This window comes from Harpia harpyja, chromosome 1, assembly GCF_026419915.1.
Source record: "Harpia harpyja isolate bHarHar1 chromosome 1, bHarHar1 primary haplotype, whole genome shotgun sequence".
Taxonomy (NCBI): Eukaryota; Metazoa; Chordata; class Aves; order Accipitriformes; family Accipitridae; genus Harpia; species Harpia harpyja.
The window spans coordinates 5,794,885-5,811,253 of NC_068940.1; the positions used below are offsets into that span (position 1 = coordinate 5,794,885).

General features: G+C 40.3%; 1 long non-coding RNA gene across 1 annotated transcript in view; it reads right to left on the bottom strand.

Annotated features, from left to right (window-relative positions):
- Window positions 1-15,504, bottom strand: part of LOC128149363 (uncharacterized) — a 166,288-nt gene extending 150,784 nt beyond the window's left edge. The window contains exon 1 of the long non-coding RNA XR_008237623.1: window positions 15,203-15,504. This is a non-coding gene — a long non-coding RNA (uncharacterized LOC128149363). The remainder of the gene's footprint in view (window positions 1-15,202) is intronic.
- Between the last annotated feature and the right edge of the window lie 865 nt (window positions 15,505-16,369).

Sequence of the window (16,369 nt, forward strand, 5' to 3'; positions counted from 1 at the left end):
TGGTGTGGAGGGAGGGAGGGTCCTCCCTGCATTTCAGAAACATCTCTTAGTCCGGAGGAAAAAGGATCCAACTACAGAAGCAACACAGGAAAACCTAGGCAGTGCTGAAAGCAAAGCAAATGTTCTTACCACCCCCGCGATGTGCTCAGGGAAAGGATGCCTATTTCCTACAGCCATGAAAAAAAACCAGCTATGTGCACTATAACCTAGCCAGGGATAGGTGCCATCAGTTGAGCATGTTTCAAATAAATTGCAACTTTAATTGTCACAAGGATCACAGTCCCATGGACTGGTGTGTCCAGTTTAACTATTTCCTAACACGGTCCTCCTCTACTGCAGTAATACTTCACTCCTCCAGTGTGCAGCCGAAGTACCATGGCAGAGAGATTCCATGCCAAATCTTTCCCCCCACCACTCCCTTTTTAAGTTGAATAAGTTGGCACTCAAAATTATTAAAATATTTTGGGTTAGATTTATCACATGCAGGCCTGGACAAGGCAACCTCAAGCAACTAATCAAGTCACCTGCAGTATCACAGCACTCAGCAGTGGTATCGCCAGATGCTGAAAAGAGCTTATGATGGGGTTACCTGGGATTATCCCATCAGAGTCCTTAGGAAAATGAGATACACTGACCATCTCTCAATTGGATTAAACTTCTGTGGAGGGGTCTGTTTTTCAAACTGCATTAAGAAAAATCATACTTCTCAACCAAGATCAGAGCAAGAATGCCTGCTCGCCCTGCCCCTCTTCAACATAATCAGAGCCATGGACTGAGAGACGTTAACAAATACTAAAATAGGTCCCACAGAAGAACGACGTTTTATGTGGATGATACCCTGATTCTAGTCTCCAGCCCTCAAAGGTCAATACCCAAATTGTAAGAATTCATTGAAAACCCTGGGCACTCGCCCAGATGTGTGAATTTACTGTAACAAGTCCCAGGCATTAGGATTAATTAAATGCACATAAATCGGGACTTGCTTATTCACTGCAGTTTCTAACGGCAGTCCCTGGTATCAGAACATCTAGGAATCCTAATCCCCAGAGATTACAGGCAAATAGTTAAACTTGGACCCAATCATCTACAAATCATTAATGACTCGGGAAGTGGAAAGTGCATAGACACTCCCCAAACCTTTGGACAAAAACAAACCTGAGAAAAAGTGCACATACTACAGAAATAAATGGTTGTACTCCAGGGACTGCCAGGCCTAATATTCCAATATTATTTTCAGAATGTCAGGTATGGGGTTTTTCATTTAGTTTTTAAAAGAGAAACGGGCGCACAATTACTTTAAGAGTCTTTGACAAGGTCAAGAATAGGAAAAGGGAGCAAGAAAGGCTTAGTAAAGCAGCAACACACTACTTTTATAGTAAGTTAAACCACATAGCATAAACTAGTTGTGAGCAAAATCCATTAAGCAAGAAAGGTATTTCCCCATCTTCTACATACAGTTCTCTGCACTGGATTCTTACCACCAAAAGAAACCAAATCCTACCTCATACACATAGAGAGTTAGATAAATGCCTAACTCTATGCTGAAACAATCCCCTATCTCACCTCAGAGGCCTCAGTATAGTAAAATCCAGTTGTAAATGAACAGAAACAGAGCCAGAGAGAATATGATAACAGAGAAAACCAACTGGAGGGAAACACACCTAAGACATCCAGTTAGGAAACCAAACCCACAGAACCATGTTTACTCCTCATATACAAAAATAACTTATCTGACTACAATACTGACACTTCTCCAATACATTCACTACACTTAACTCACCGTAAACCAAAAAACCACCATTTTTCTCCTAAGCATCAAAACATTTCAAAAATCTAGAGAATACTACAATTTCCTGAGCTAAGTAGCTACTTCGTAATGCAAACTTCTCATTACCTTTCAGATATGTAGAACAAGTGTAATGAAGCAAGAATGCAACAGAGAACTGGCAAAATACCTAACAGCTAAAGCAAAAAGAACAATAATGAAAACTAAGAGAACACCACAGTCTCCAGTTGCATTTCTACCAATAGAAGTTATCTTTAAGGTGCTCAGAGGTCCCAAAGACTTCTTTAGAACATGTAAGCGCTCCCCAATGACCAATGTTAGAGGCAAGAGAAAAGAAAACAAGAGTAGAGGTATTGTTACAGGCTTCTGGGATTATATGAACATCAAAGTTAATGAGATCCTTGTAACTTCAATTGTTCTTTAAGCAAGTAACCTACACTCTTGGATTGTATTTAGCAAGCAGCCACTCTCATTATATTAAAAGGATGTCTATCAGAAGAAGCTTTAGGACATGAAATTTTGCTACACTGGAAATTAAATTCTCATTCTTTTTCACCTACATCCTGCTCTCTTATCTTCACTCCCGTCAAACAAGGCAAAAAAGATGACAAAGCTTTCTATAGTGCACTAGAAAAATCTATGTGCAAATGGAAGAAACCCAGACAATTGACAGAAAAACCCAGAAAGGTAAGTGCCACTGAAACAATTTCCCAAAGCTCACCAATTAAGGATCCCTGCAGGAAATGTGAATAAAAGGTGAAGGATAAACACACTGACTTCCTTTAAGTTCCCCCTTCCCGCAACACATGCATACGCATATAAACGCATACAGTTGCTCTCCCTTTTGCTTGGATTTCCACTTTATTTTGTATTTTGATATATGCCACAAAATCCATATGCTGAAAATAGCATTAGTAATCTAAGCTTTGTCTAAAAATCCATCCTCTCTTAATTCGAATGTATAGCATTTTTTTATGTATTCTACATATTGGCATTAAGAATTTGAGATTTGAAGCATGTAATAAATGTAAAGAAAAAATACATCCAAACTGCTTCAATGTATGACATTCAACCAAACCAAGACACGTACCCTCAAACTTCACCGGGTAAGCAAACAAAAAGGCACTACAAAAAAAAAAAAAAGGAAAAGAAAAAGAAAAGCTTTTTTCTCTTATTTTACACACTTATATTTAATCACATGTAGTTTGGTGTAATCTGTGATGTATTACATAATTTAAGAACTCAGAAACATAAGAATCAGAAGTGTTTCATTTTATTACAGGAGAACATCACTGATCCTCCCACTTCCAAGAAGATTCAAGTGTGACATTAAACTAGCCAACAAAAGTCACACTAAATTTCTTCAGAAACATAGCAAAGATTCACTTCAGTCCGATACATTTTGCTGATATGGACATGACAAACAGCAGTAGTTTAAAGAAGTGCAGCTGTTTATTTGCAGATCTTGGGTCTATTCTGTAGCCCTCAAAACACCTGGTGCTTCACATTATACCACAGAGATAATACTCTGACAGCAGGCTGGTGAATCTGATACACAACATTACTCAAGGTGATCGTAATAACCACCTCTAGTATAGTTTTTCCAACACCAGTTGTAAATCAGAGACATACAGGATCACAGATTTCCACACAGGCACACTCAAGCCATCTCCTGCATCCACATAAGTTGGCCAAACAAATAAAGGGAAACCTTAATTTTCCCCAGACCTGTTCCACTAATTAATATGTTAAAACAAGGAGTAAAAGAAGATATCAAGGTTACTGTATTCCTGCCCCAGTTCTAATGTACTTTACTATTTCAGGAGATGGACCCAATTTAAAAAAAAAAATAATAATAATCACACATTAAATACAATCCATATTGACAGGAATTTGCATATGGATTTCTAGTTAAAGTTGTTAATAATAAGTGCAGTAAGATTACCAGCAAGTGCATTACTACTCTGCATGCATCAAAGATGCATCTTTGTATGCCTTTTTCTTCTGCTTATCTACCCTGTTTGGAATGTTAAACTTCTGTGCTATGTAAATTAAAATATTTAATTATGCAAAGCAAAGGGGAAAGGTTTACATTATTATAATTGAGTTAAATTCTTTCTGCTTTAAGCTCAAATACTGAGAACATAGCTGAGCATCTGTTAAGAATTTCAAAGTCTTAAACTGCTGCTTTATAAATTTTAAGAGCTACACGTGAACAATTTGAAGCCTTTTGATGTTAATAAAATTACTGTAATATATTCAGTTTTCATGCTTAAAATTAAAGGAAGTCTGAAAGCTTAATGCAAATCCGAGGTGAGAAGCAAATTCAGAAAGAAGTCACTCATTTGCTACAATTTTTCAACTCTTGTGGTAACCAGAATTTATAATTGCAAATGAACGAGCAAATGGCTAAGGGAGCTAAAAGTAAAACCATCTCAGGAGAACGGCACCTTAAGAGCACCCTGTTCATAGAAAGAGGTCTCCTTCAGTTAAAGGAAAACCTAATGTTCATACTTACCCACTATTGTGTATGTATCTCATTAGCAGGTCAGTGTGACACATTGAAGATTGTAACCACTTCAAAGGGATAGTTGTCTTATATCACACCTGACTACATTGAGACATTCAACAAATACACCAGAGCTATGAGCAGTAAGGCAGGGTGTCCAGGAAAGGTACATTTTTATGAACAAAACTTCACTGAATCTTCATACCAAAACAAATAATCACCAGCTCCGCTTTTTACTGGGGGACAGAAGTAAAAATAGTCCAAAGGAGCTTAAATGCTCCCACAATTTGAAAGGAAGCAGAAGAACACTCCTGTTCTTCTGCCAGCTCCACCTGCTGCAAAGCAGCCGTTTCTCTGATCTGAAACACTGAATTTAGCAGGATTCTTACAAAGATTAAAGAGGTAACCTACTTTCTTCCAACGTTCAGACTGTGAGATGATAGAACACGTTGGCTGCTTGCTTGCATTTTATTACAACGTGGTAACTCTTCTTTTTCCAGATCAACCTCATCACATTTACCTGGCCACAAAGCTATGGTCTTCTGCTTCACAGGGAAACAAACACACACTTTGCAAGCAAATACATCTGTTTGGTTAGTTTGTGATTTCTGAGATGCACTGGTACGTGCCCTCCAGAGGTTCAGACATTCTCTGCCACATACTGGAGGGACTGCCTTGCTCCTGTGCCATGTAAGTGCTTATGGCCTTTAGCAATGGAGGAGGTTTAAACATTTTCAGATTAACATTTCTGATGCAAAGTCCTTGTCTCTTGACCATGCCTGCCTGTGCTGTTCAAGTGAAACTCCACTGACTCGAGACCTTCCACTCACTCAGGCTTCCTCAGGCAGAGAAAGCAACAGCACACTCAAACACCAATTCAATTGCTCGTTACCATTCAGATGCTGATGGTTTAAATAAATAAATAAATGTGGGCAGCATCTTTTCGTTAAAGGTTTGATCAGACTAACTTGCCTTGCCAGTCCCATACCCTGGAATTCCCATAACAGCCGAACAGGATGCCAGGAATCAGCACAGGCTCACAGCTGTTTTGGCAGCACCACACCATCACCTCCTCTGGGAGGCTGGGGGATTATTTGGAAAAAAAAAAAAAAAAAGGATTAAGGAGTCACACTAACCACTCCACAGTTATGACCGAAATTTGCCTCCCAGTACAGGCCCAGTTCTAATGCTTCTCTCAGGGCAGAGATGGACAAAACTACTAAGCTAATTACAAGCATGCATATTTGTAAATGTTTAGCTGTGGTGTTAATACCAAATTACTTGGGTTCTGAATCTAAGCAGATTTCAACTTTTTTACTACTGCTTATGTATGCTTTCTTTAGGTAAACCAACACCAGACAGATTTTTTTTTTTTTTTAAGGTTAAATCAGTGTTACAGTATCCAGCCCTAACCTCTGCCTGAGCCAGCATTTCTACCAGGTTTCTCACTTGGCACGGGTTACACTATCTACTGCACTGCATAATCTGAAAGCTCTGCCTCACTTGCTTATCCCCCACACAGCCCCCCAAGAAAAAACCTCACACCACTGAAGGCATTAAAATGCATTAAGCTGGATGACTGCAAAATGTCATGAGTCCTTACTGACTCCCACGGTTTAAGTGTGGATTTTAATAGAGGTAATATTTCTTCATTGCTAGCCAGTGCAAGATTTGTTACCTACACAATGACTCAACTATGACATTTTTTAGGAGTGATATGTTAAACTAATTAACATTAACCTAGCAGAAGAATCAAGCATAAATTAGAGACCATTTCAGTTAAAGATACAGAGAGCTTCTATGCTGATAATTCTCCTCAGACAAAAGACTCTGACCCTTGAAGTATGAGATTTCATTTTAAAATTAATATTAACCTATTCAGAATTCTTGTGCTGAATTTTTTCAAATACAATTTCTACTTATTACAATTTCAGCATAATTAATAAGGTATGTGCAGCTAGCATAGCAACTCTAAATCCAAGAATTAGAGAACCAAGACAGGACAAGAACCATACAAAAATTGTAAGAAAAATTAAATATTCTATTATGCTTAATGAATTGTTTGTTCCCCTTCCCACTTGGAAAAACAAAAATAAGACAGCCAGTAATGCCTATACATTTTGCCAGCTCTGCTATACAGCAAGTATGGCCCTACACCCAAATGCAGGCATCAACTGTTCATGGCAATCTTCCTCAGACTCTGCGTTTCTCATCTTTGAGCACCAAGACAAGAGGTAGATTAAGTCAAAATTCATTAAGAATACATACAACAACATTTGTTGTCCAACAGATACACCAATATTCTTCCAATGAGCGCACCCTGGTTCTCTTTATAGAGACAGGCTAAGCGGCTGCATCTCCCTCAAAAGCTAACTACTATCACATATCTTTCTAGCAAGTGGTTATTATACCACATTCAACCCCTGCCTCTCCAGAGAGATTCTCTTTTTGTTTTTTGTAGAAGAAACTGATCTTACCTAAGCAGAACTAGAGATACCCTATTTCCCTTACAGTGTTTTGTGGTGATGGCAGTATATGATCCATAACAAGTTTTTGCCAAGAAGTTAATCCAGGCACTGACCTGAAAGAACAGCTACTTCATAGCTCTCTTCAGCCTGGAAGCATTTGAAATAAAAAAAAAAATAAGAATAAAGACACCCTACTCCTCTTACACAAATATGTGGCCATAAACCACTGCCCACGGTAGAAAACAAGGGAAAACGTTACATGCAAAGTGGCTCCTGGCAATTCCTGGGGCGTTTGCACAGCACTAGTCACACTAAGCAATGAGAAGCCTAGAATACACACTGCTTTAATTTAGCAACAATCACTCGGATACACCATTTCTGATCTAGCAGAGCAACAAACCAGAGAGCTCCCCTCCCCTTCATGTTCAGAAACTATCTACCAGACTATAGGGTGTCTGCAAAAGCTTATTTTTAAGAATGCTGTAGACATTTTTCAATGTCTAGAATATGCTCTCCTACACAGATATTGGACAGCCCAACTATGCTTCGCAGGACTGTACCAACACTTTAAGAAAAGGCTCAAGATACATAACCCTGGGCAACAAATCTCAAACACACAAGAATTCTTATTCTGCTTCTTTTCTGTCCTACTCTTGCTCTGATCCGTCATATCTTAACTTACTGCCTTTTGCAACAGCATTCAGGGTAAAAACTATTTCAACTGCAACACACAACCCAAGGTCAAAGCAGTTGATTGATTTCTTTGCATTTGCAAATGCAAAGAAATCAATCTGCGAATGGTTCTGGTCTTCCTTTGCAAACATCCTTTCACTTGTCTCAAAAGAGAGCCACTAATACATCTACCCTGCATGAAGTCCACAACAAGTAACATTCCACACATAGTTTTGGTGGTACTCACAACAATTCTTACTGATGATGTTAAAACCAGATATAAAAAAAAAAAGTATTACAACTATTACACTGTGCATAAATTAAAGCAATGAATTCCATCAAACCAACATACATGGGTGTGTACATACATATATACAATATACATACACACATTAAAAAGTTAAGCCAGATCGATTACCAGTTGAAAAAACTCATATTTTTTTTTTAGCGCTTGTCATAGCTCCACTTCAGATATGCCCTGCTGCTTTTCAGTGGTGTCTTTTTGGGGGGAAGAGGAGTGAGCAGTATGCCTGAGATTGAGGTAAAGTGTTTTACAACCGATTACAGTGAATTCTTTCAGTATATGCCTGGTCACTACTAATTCAATAGACACTTTTAAATTATACATTTTTTGACCGATCACAATTTACATGCAGGATGTATTTTAAGAAACAAACTGGTAAATTGGAACAGGGAGTGTCTTTCATTTTGAGTCGCTAAAAAACAAAACAAAAAGGGAACACAGCATAGAAGACCACCGACATAAGGCAACAGAAGCAAGGTTTGGGAATGCACGAGACACTGTTTCAAACAGGGGAAAAACCACTTGTCCCCTTCATGAAGCTGCCTCAGGTACCACACCTTTGGTTTTGGACTGTATGGTGTGCATGTGTACATGTCTGTATGTATATATTTGTGTCTAAAACATAAGCATGTAATGTACGTGTATACACACACACACAGAGGCTCTGGTGTCTGACTTGCTTTCCCCCAAAAAACAGTGGTCCATATCATGACTGAAGTCAATAGCAACTATTATTTCACTCTGCTGAAAATTGTCCTGGATGACTGGATTTAGACACAGCAGCTCAAATGTTGGTGGCTAAACAGGAAAAAAGTGCACTGGGTAACTCAAATTGGCTGATGAAAACATTTCAGGTATTAGTTTTAAGCTACTATGCACTAAAATGCATACAAGGAAGGTATGAGTTTAAAGAAAAGATTTAAAATAAACTAGCACCTAATTAATCTCACATCTAGAGGCATCCTGTAGTCCAAAACCAATCTCAACAGACATTAAGAAAATTGTTCATTTCTTTGGGGAGAGGGAGCAACTTTCTCTTATTGTGCCTTTAAAACTTCCTTCTCAGTCCTATTACTAGGTGAACTGCTGTCATGAACATATACCAGGTTAATAGCCCCCTTCCTCCACTGCCCAAGTGCTGGAATTCCCACAGGAGATACACATCAAACCCCCTCTAGCTAACTCCCATAGCTGATGTATGGAGAGTAACTAAGTTGACAATATAGATTTTTACAGGGACAGCTAATTTGTTTTTGCAAGCTGTGCTCCCATTTATGCTCTAAAAGCAATAATCACTCAACTTTTCTCTCAATTTAAACAAAGTTTTTCACAACGCATTGAAATAGTCAACTAAATTAGGCTAGAAATGCTCGTGCATCAAAGTCTCCTGAAGATGGGTGATGAATATTCAAGTACCAGGTGTTGATACCATGGGAAAAGAAGCTATCTGAAAAGAAGAAATCGCAGTTAATCCAAATCTGATAAACCAAGCCATGATCTAGGACACAGATTTTGACCATACAGAGAAGGAAAGCTTTAAACAGATAAAGCTACATAATGCATAGATTTAAGACTATAAAAAATAACATCTACAAATCCTGAAGCTGAAAGATACCTACATGATGAAGAACAAGCTCCTGGGTTTAGAATTATGTTTCTTTCATTCATTCTTTTGCAAGTGCAATGAATTTCAATAAACAAAAAAGCAAGGCACCGAAAACATGAAGTTGTAAACCAGAACCACCCTTCCTTCCAATGTCTGTTTTCCAGCCATGCCTAAACATGCTCCACAGGTCCAGTCCAGGAGCCCGAATGAATACAGCTACAGCCTATATTGCATCATAAAACTCTGAATATGGCAAACTTAAGCCCCAGAGATAGCACACCTTTCATCATCTACCTTATCTTCTGTTTTTTACCACGGCTACACACCTTCTGTAAGGGGAAGAGTGTCTCTTCCAACACCCTCGCAATTTCCAACACTTGAAGCCTAAAGCCTTTAAAAACCAGCCTCTCTACAAAGCACAACTGAGCCCGTGTTCACACCCCACAGGGAGCCCAGGGAAGAGCCCCCTGAACTACCACCAGCCCGGGCGAGCTCCAGCACCAGCAGAGCTGAAGCCACATCGTACGCAAGCTCAGCAGCAACAATTAACAGATCAAGTCCAGTAGCACCATTATACAGTTAAAGTAGCTTACAGGTCTAAATTAACGAACGCCCTGTGTGGCACTACACCAACGTGCACAAAAGCAGTGAGTTGCTTAGATACACCTCAGTGTTTGCTGCGTAATCTAGGGTACCTTCTTAGGTATTCTGGAGCCATCACAACTCTTATTATTTTCAGAGCATATGCACACAGCAACATTGATACCAACCAAAAACCCCATTTGCAAATTCTGAAAGATAACTTAAACGAGCAGCCACACAAAGTGTCACCTCCGAGATAATCTCAAAACAACATATGCAATTCCTGAACCACTTACCTAAATGAATTTTAGCCTCGCACAGTACTGCAAAGCCAAACAGAAGCAGCTAACTTGTATCCTCAACTGAAGGCTGCAGTTATGTTGGCAGCAAGTTTAATTCAAAACATGCAAAGCTAAAGTTAACTTTGTTTCCTTGTACAGCATTAAACAGAAACAATATTGTCATACACCAAAGAGAAGCCAATACTGCCGATCCTGGAGATATTTATAACCTACGCTAGGGCCATTTAAAGATTTCACTGCATTTTCCCATTAGAAATGCTCTGATGGCACAGGCCTCCAGACACATAAATTATGACAAACAGCTGCTCATCCGTTCCCACGAAATCCACCTCTCCTTTCCCTATCGCATCAATCACTAGCAACTAGCCCTCATTTTCAAGATAGCTCACCACTTCCTTTCCTCACCCATCATCGCTGGCTCACAGTCATGTCAGACTCCATCCTTATCAGCCCAGAATACCCGCTCCCATTGCCCACTTACTAAGTTTTATGACAACCCCGTGCCTTCCCCCTGCACGCCCACCCGCCTCCCATGCCTGCGAGGAATCCCATGCAAACATTCGTGGTTCTAATTCACTGCTCTCTTATCTCCGAAGGAGAAGTAATGCCGACATCCAGAGCAACACCACACTCATCTCCCCGTGCAGGACTTAAGGCAACTCATTTCATGTACAAAATGCTTTAGCAGGAGCATGCCCATTCAGATTAGGTACCAGCGTTTTTCTCTTCTTTCTTCTTTGTACAGAATTAAACGCGCTATGTTCTTACTAATCTACAATATTCATAGATACGAATACAGAATCCACACTTGCAGTAGTCTAATAACCCTTCAGGGGAAGTACCATCCCTGTCCTCGCACAAAGACCACAATTCAATTTGTGTTAAAATATTCCTAATCCCCCCAGCTTATCTATTTCCCCCTACCAAACCCAAATACATCTATGCATTTTAATCAAGGAAAGGTCAAGGTATCGTGCACAATAGCACCCTACGTCAGGCTTCACAAATAGTTTGTGATAAAATTCATGTTATGACAATGCAAGTTAAAAAAAAAAAAAAATCAAAATTGAATCCGTTAGTGAGCTGGAAAGCTTGCTACATAAAATAAATCCAATCAAGAGAAAGAACACTGTTCCAGACACCATATGCCTCTGTCCTGACATAACCGATAGCATTTTACAGAAAGCAGCTCACATGTTGGAAGCTTCCTTTTCATTATAAGTTTTCATGCAAGTATTTCTCAATCATAACTGTAATAGAATGGGGGGGTGTAAGCCCCACCACCACCACTCCCAGATTTCAAGTGGCAGCTCTTTCCTTCCAGCCTTGGTCAACTTGCTTTTACCTCTCTCACAAAATTTGCTCACACAAGCTAAAAAGAAACAAACCACACTCCAATGCTTATACTGATTCTGTGAGAGTATTATACCTCAAGTTACCTGATAAGATAACAAATAAGTGAAAGCAGAGAAATAAAAAAAAAGACGTCATATTTGCTATTATGATTTCTACTATATGAAGCTAAATGATTAAGCACATGAGATTCAACCAGCATTGAGCAAAATAAAGTGGAAAAAAACCCAAACCAAACAAACAAAAAACCCCACAGACATGTATCAATACCATTTTCTATGGAACCAAAGCTACAAAGCCAGCTCTGTTCTGGAAGTATGCCCTGTCCTACAGCTTCTACCTCACCTTCCCAGTGAGGAGGGCAAAGTCACTACTTACCACGCCATCCTCCTCATAATTGCACAATACTCTTTGGACTGTTTGGGAGCCCTTTCAGGGACTAACAATCGTATTTCCAAAAGCTTTCTCCCAAAATTCTACTCAAGAGCCAAACTGTATTTCTGCATCCCAAGAGGGATGTTCTGGTAAAGCCTCCAAAGAAGGGAGCTCCTTTGTCCTGCACGGCCAGGAGCGGGGTCTCCCACCGGAGGGGTGAAAGGCAGCAGGCCCTCAGGAAAGCACCCCGGCTCCATTTGGTATCAGGAACCAGCGGGGCACATGCAGGTCTACACAAATATCTACCTCACTTGGGAATTCTGGAATTCATGCCCCGCCAAAAAAAACCACTTCGACTAAAGGGAAGCAACAATAAAAGAAATAAAGTCCTTATGGCATTTTCCTCTCTACCTTCCTAGAAGTTTGTTGATAGGAAGTTACTCCATATACCACCTCTTCCCTCTGCTACCTAAAAATCCACAAGTTGCCAAGCCTGCCCTTTTCTCCTCTGCCCATTCCTCACAAGGTACCACTCCAACACTGCAATTCACTTACCCCCAACATGCTGTAAAAGCACTTCTTGCAGCCCGTTAAATCCCTTCTGCACCTGTGCTCCGTCGGCCTGAGACATGCCCAGCCCAGGGTTACTCTCACCTCAGTTACACGGAGCAAGACGCTTTCTCGTGTGACAAAATACGTTGGCTAGAAGACCTTCTTAACCGCGAGCACAGTTCAAAGGAGGAACCGCTCCCCAGACTGCCTGGATTTGGTTTAGGTGTAAGTTCTGCCAGCTGAACAACCCCACATCCCAGGGTAGGCTTGCGAGGGGGAGCTCAGAGCTCACCCCCAAGCCCGTACTGCCCAGGACACCCACGAGGACTTCCATCACCTTCCAGGACAGTCACAAGCAAAGCAAGCCATAGCCCCAACCGTAACCAGAGACAAACCACAGGAACAACCATTTTCGCACGCTTTAGAGCCACAGCATCAGGGCTCACGTACCTGAAACCTCCCTCTCGAGCAGCAGCTCCCAAACTCCTCACAGCCAGCCCCCACTGAAAGCACCAGGGCTGCTTCCAGCCCCAGTTAAGGTGGGTGCTCCCCATCGCCCCTCCCAGTGCCCAAGTGCTGCTCCTTCCCCACAACCTCCCTCCGTCCCCTGCCGTTTCGGCCCCTTTTTGCTGGGATTGCTCGCAGGAGAAAGGTACGGGGACATCCCAGCCAGGGCCTGCAAAAAAAGCATTCTGCCTGTCTCTCTGCGAACCCCGCGAGGGTCTCGCCTCCGACCGCGCAGCACGCCTACCAGCTGGGAACTGCCGCGCTAAACTTTTCCTAGCTGGCCCTACTTTTCCTCTCGCTGCAGATCTGATCTCCAAACATGCGAATGCTTTTTTTCATTTTATTGGAAATAGTCCAAATAAATTTGAAGACAGATGAATCGCGTTCCCCCTCTAAAGCTTAACAGTTTTGTCACCGAGTTAGTAAGGTTTGAAATGTTCCAGGTATAAACAGACACAAATATATCTATAATTTACATAATATATCCTGAATCCTACGGCAATGATGACACGAGCTCTCAGATTAAGTCAAGGTAAGGAGTTGCTTCTATTTACATTAAGTAAAAATTCACTTCAGTTTTCAGTGTTGATGAAAATGAATGGCTTTCATGCAAATAAATGAAGTGTACCTTTTCTGCCCAGTTTAGTTTTCCTAAAGAGTGGCAAGTGCCTGAGAAGAAACCGAACAAGAAGAAAATCTGCACAGAAAGGGAAAAGGATTGCAGTTTTGGTTTCCTTTAAACGCAGAAACGTAATGACTGGGCTTCTTTTCCAAGATGACACTAGATAGCAGCTCTAAATATTTTTATCCAGCACGATCCATTTATTATTCTTTTTTTCCTCTTTCCACAAACAGCCTAAGACTTTCCTTTTCTGAGACTTCAAAATAAAGACTTTCATATGGCTAACTTAAGTCATGCAAAGTTCAAAAAAGTATAAGTGCAGAACAATACTAAGAATGGAAATTAAATGTACATTAATTGCATTCAGTACGTAACAAAAAGCTTATCCTCAATAATCAAGAAAACTAAGAGTAGCTCTTTATTAAAAAACAGTCAGAACCAGGAAATTAGGACCGTATTGCTTCTTATATCTCTGTTTACAACTTGAAAGGATAACAAGTGATTATTCTTTCAGATTTCTATTTTGCTCTAAAGTAGGCCAGCCAGCTCAGCACTTTTCTTAAGATTATGAATACTTGCCTGCCCTACATATGGTATAGGCTGGAACCAATCAGATGAGCTGAAATATGCAGCAAAACCAACTGTTTTCATGTCATTCATTTTCAGCTACAAATAAGAAGCGCACAAGACAGGTATAAAAGGATCAGATTTTAAATAGTTGTAAAATGTGCTTTGCAATTTTCATAGTTCACTAAGGGGCTCAATGATTTCCTCACCGTTGGATTAACACTTAATCTCGATTCAAGAATAATTTGTTATTCATTAATAACTCTTGAACAGCTTGTTCTCTCCACTAGTTTTCATTTCATTTTTGTACATCGGTTATCTCATACAGTAACAAGAAAACTGAACACTGTCTGCATTCAATAGACTTTCACAGTACTTTGACATTCAGGATGGAAACATGGTCCACAAGAAGCCTTAAATCAAAACTTTAAAAACATATGAAACAAAAGAATCCCTTGAATTTTTAAGTGAAATACTTCTATTTGCTCTCTCCCCCATACAAGCCATCCATAAGATTTTTGTTGCTATGTGGAAGAAGAGAGGTTAAAAAATAGAAGGTTGTTTTCTTGAGTTCAACTCAAAATAGTAACATGTCTTTAAACAAAGTTGGCTATTTGGAAGATCATAATTGTGGAAAATGCTTTCTTTAAATTGTTTTTAACTTATTTTTTGTAAAGTTAACTAGTCTGATTTTCTAGAGCTGGTAAGCACTCCTAGACCCAATGAAGTCATTACCTTGAAAATATCAGTTAACTCTGAAAAGAAAAATATTTTCATGTTCAATTTTTCCTTCTACATTTAAGATATAAACATTGCCAAACCATTAGTAAGGCATTTCTGTCAGATTACACCACTCAAAACTACTGGTAGGCGTCAGCAGCAAGGCAAAGACAAAAACAATAAAAGGTTACAAAGCAAGTTTGTTTAAAACAAAGACGATGCGCTTAGTATTTTGATGTACGAGACACCATATTTTTGCAACAGGGGAGAAGCATACCTTTCACCAGCTGCAAGACCTTGATATCAGATGCTGACATAATCCAAATGGGTCTCAGCAGCATCTTCCACAATATCCTCAAGTTTCGTCAAGAGGCTCTTCCACTTCTTCCAGGAGCCCATTAAGTTATGCATGAATCCAAATGGTTAAGACCTTCAGCAGCTGTACGGTACAGTTTGTACCACATTAACCACCCTTGAAGAATCCCAAGCTGTATTCCACCACTCAAAGAATAATGCAATATGGCACCCATCACAGACCGGCATTTTGGCAACCATCCCATTTTCCCGACGAGCATGTTTTGACCTGTTCGAATAAGAGGAAGAAGTGTTAGTTCAGCACAGTGACGCTGCCACACCACTCAGGGACTAAAATACAAATATAAAGTTACATTCTTCTCAATAATTTCAAACCCATATTTCTTCACAGTTTTAGACACATCCTAAACCCAAAGCCTGGTGATGGCATTTCACTTTAAAAACATCACCAGGCTGGAGTGTAACAGCAGAATCGAGCTGGATGCTGTCACCCTTGTACTTTCAATGCGTTACAAAAAAGGCTTTCATATTTCTCTACATGTTGTACAGTCTTACATTACAGAAAGCACCGAAGCGACAGGAAAAGAAGGTAATATGAAGGCTCTTCAACTGCCCCGGCAGGTATTTCAAAACTCATGAAAAGAGTACGTCAATAAAAAAAGCCCCAAGTAGCAAAAATAAAACTCATCAACCCTTTTGAAGGAAACATACCAGGATGGCGGAGGAGAGCACTTAATGGTGATGTTTTCTCCCGCCTTAGCCACAGCTCAGTGTCCCCCCATGGCACCTTCACCAGCAGACGTGCTACTGCAGCCAGGGCTTGGCCAACGAGCACCAGTGCCGACTCTTGGGCCAGCAAGGAGCAAGCCAAAGCAGCCAAACCCACGCCTGTCTACGCCGGGAGTCCTGCCGTGCCATTCCTTCAGAAGTACCAACAGCAAATTTTTGCTTAGTTTGGGAAGGGGAATATGAGGAATGGAGAGAAAAGTTTGAGTACTCTGCACAGGAGGGAATAATGACGTGAAGAACAGCGTCGGGGCTGCCAAGCTGGAGTGGGGGAAAGGGGAAAGAATGAACTTCCACACCAAGGACAAGGGAGAGGAACTAGAAGCAGCTTTTAGAGACTGGA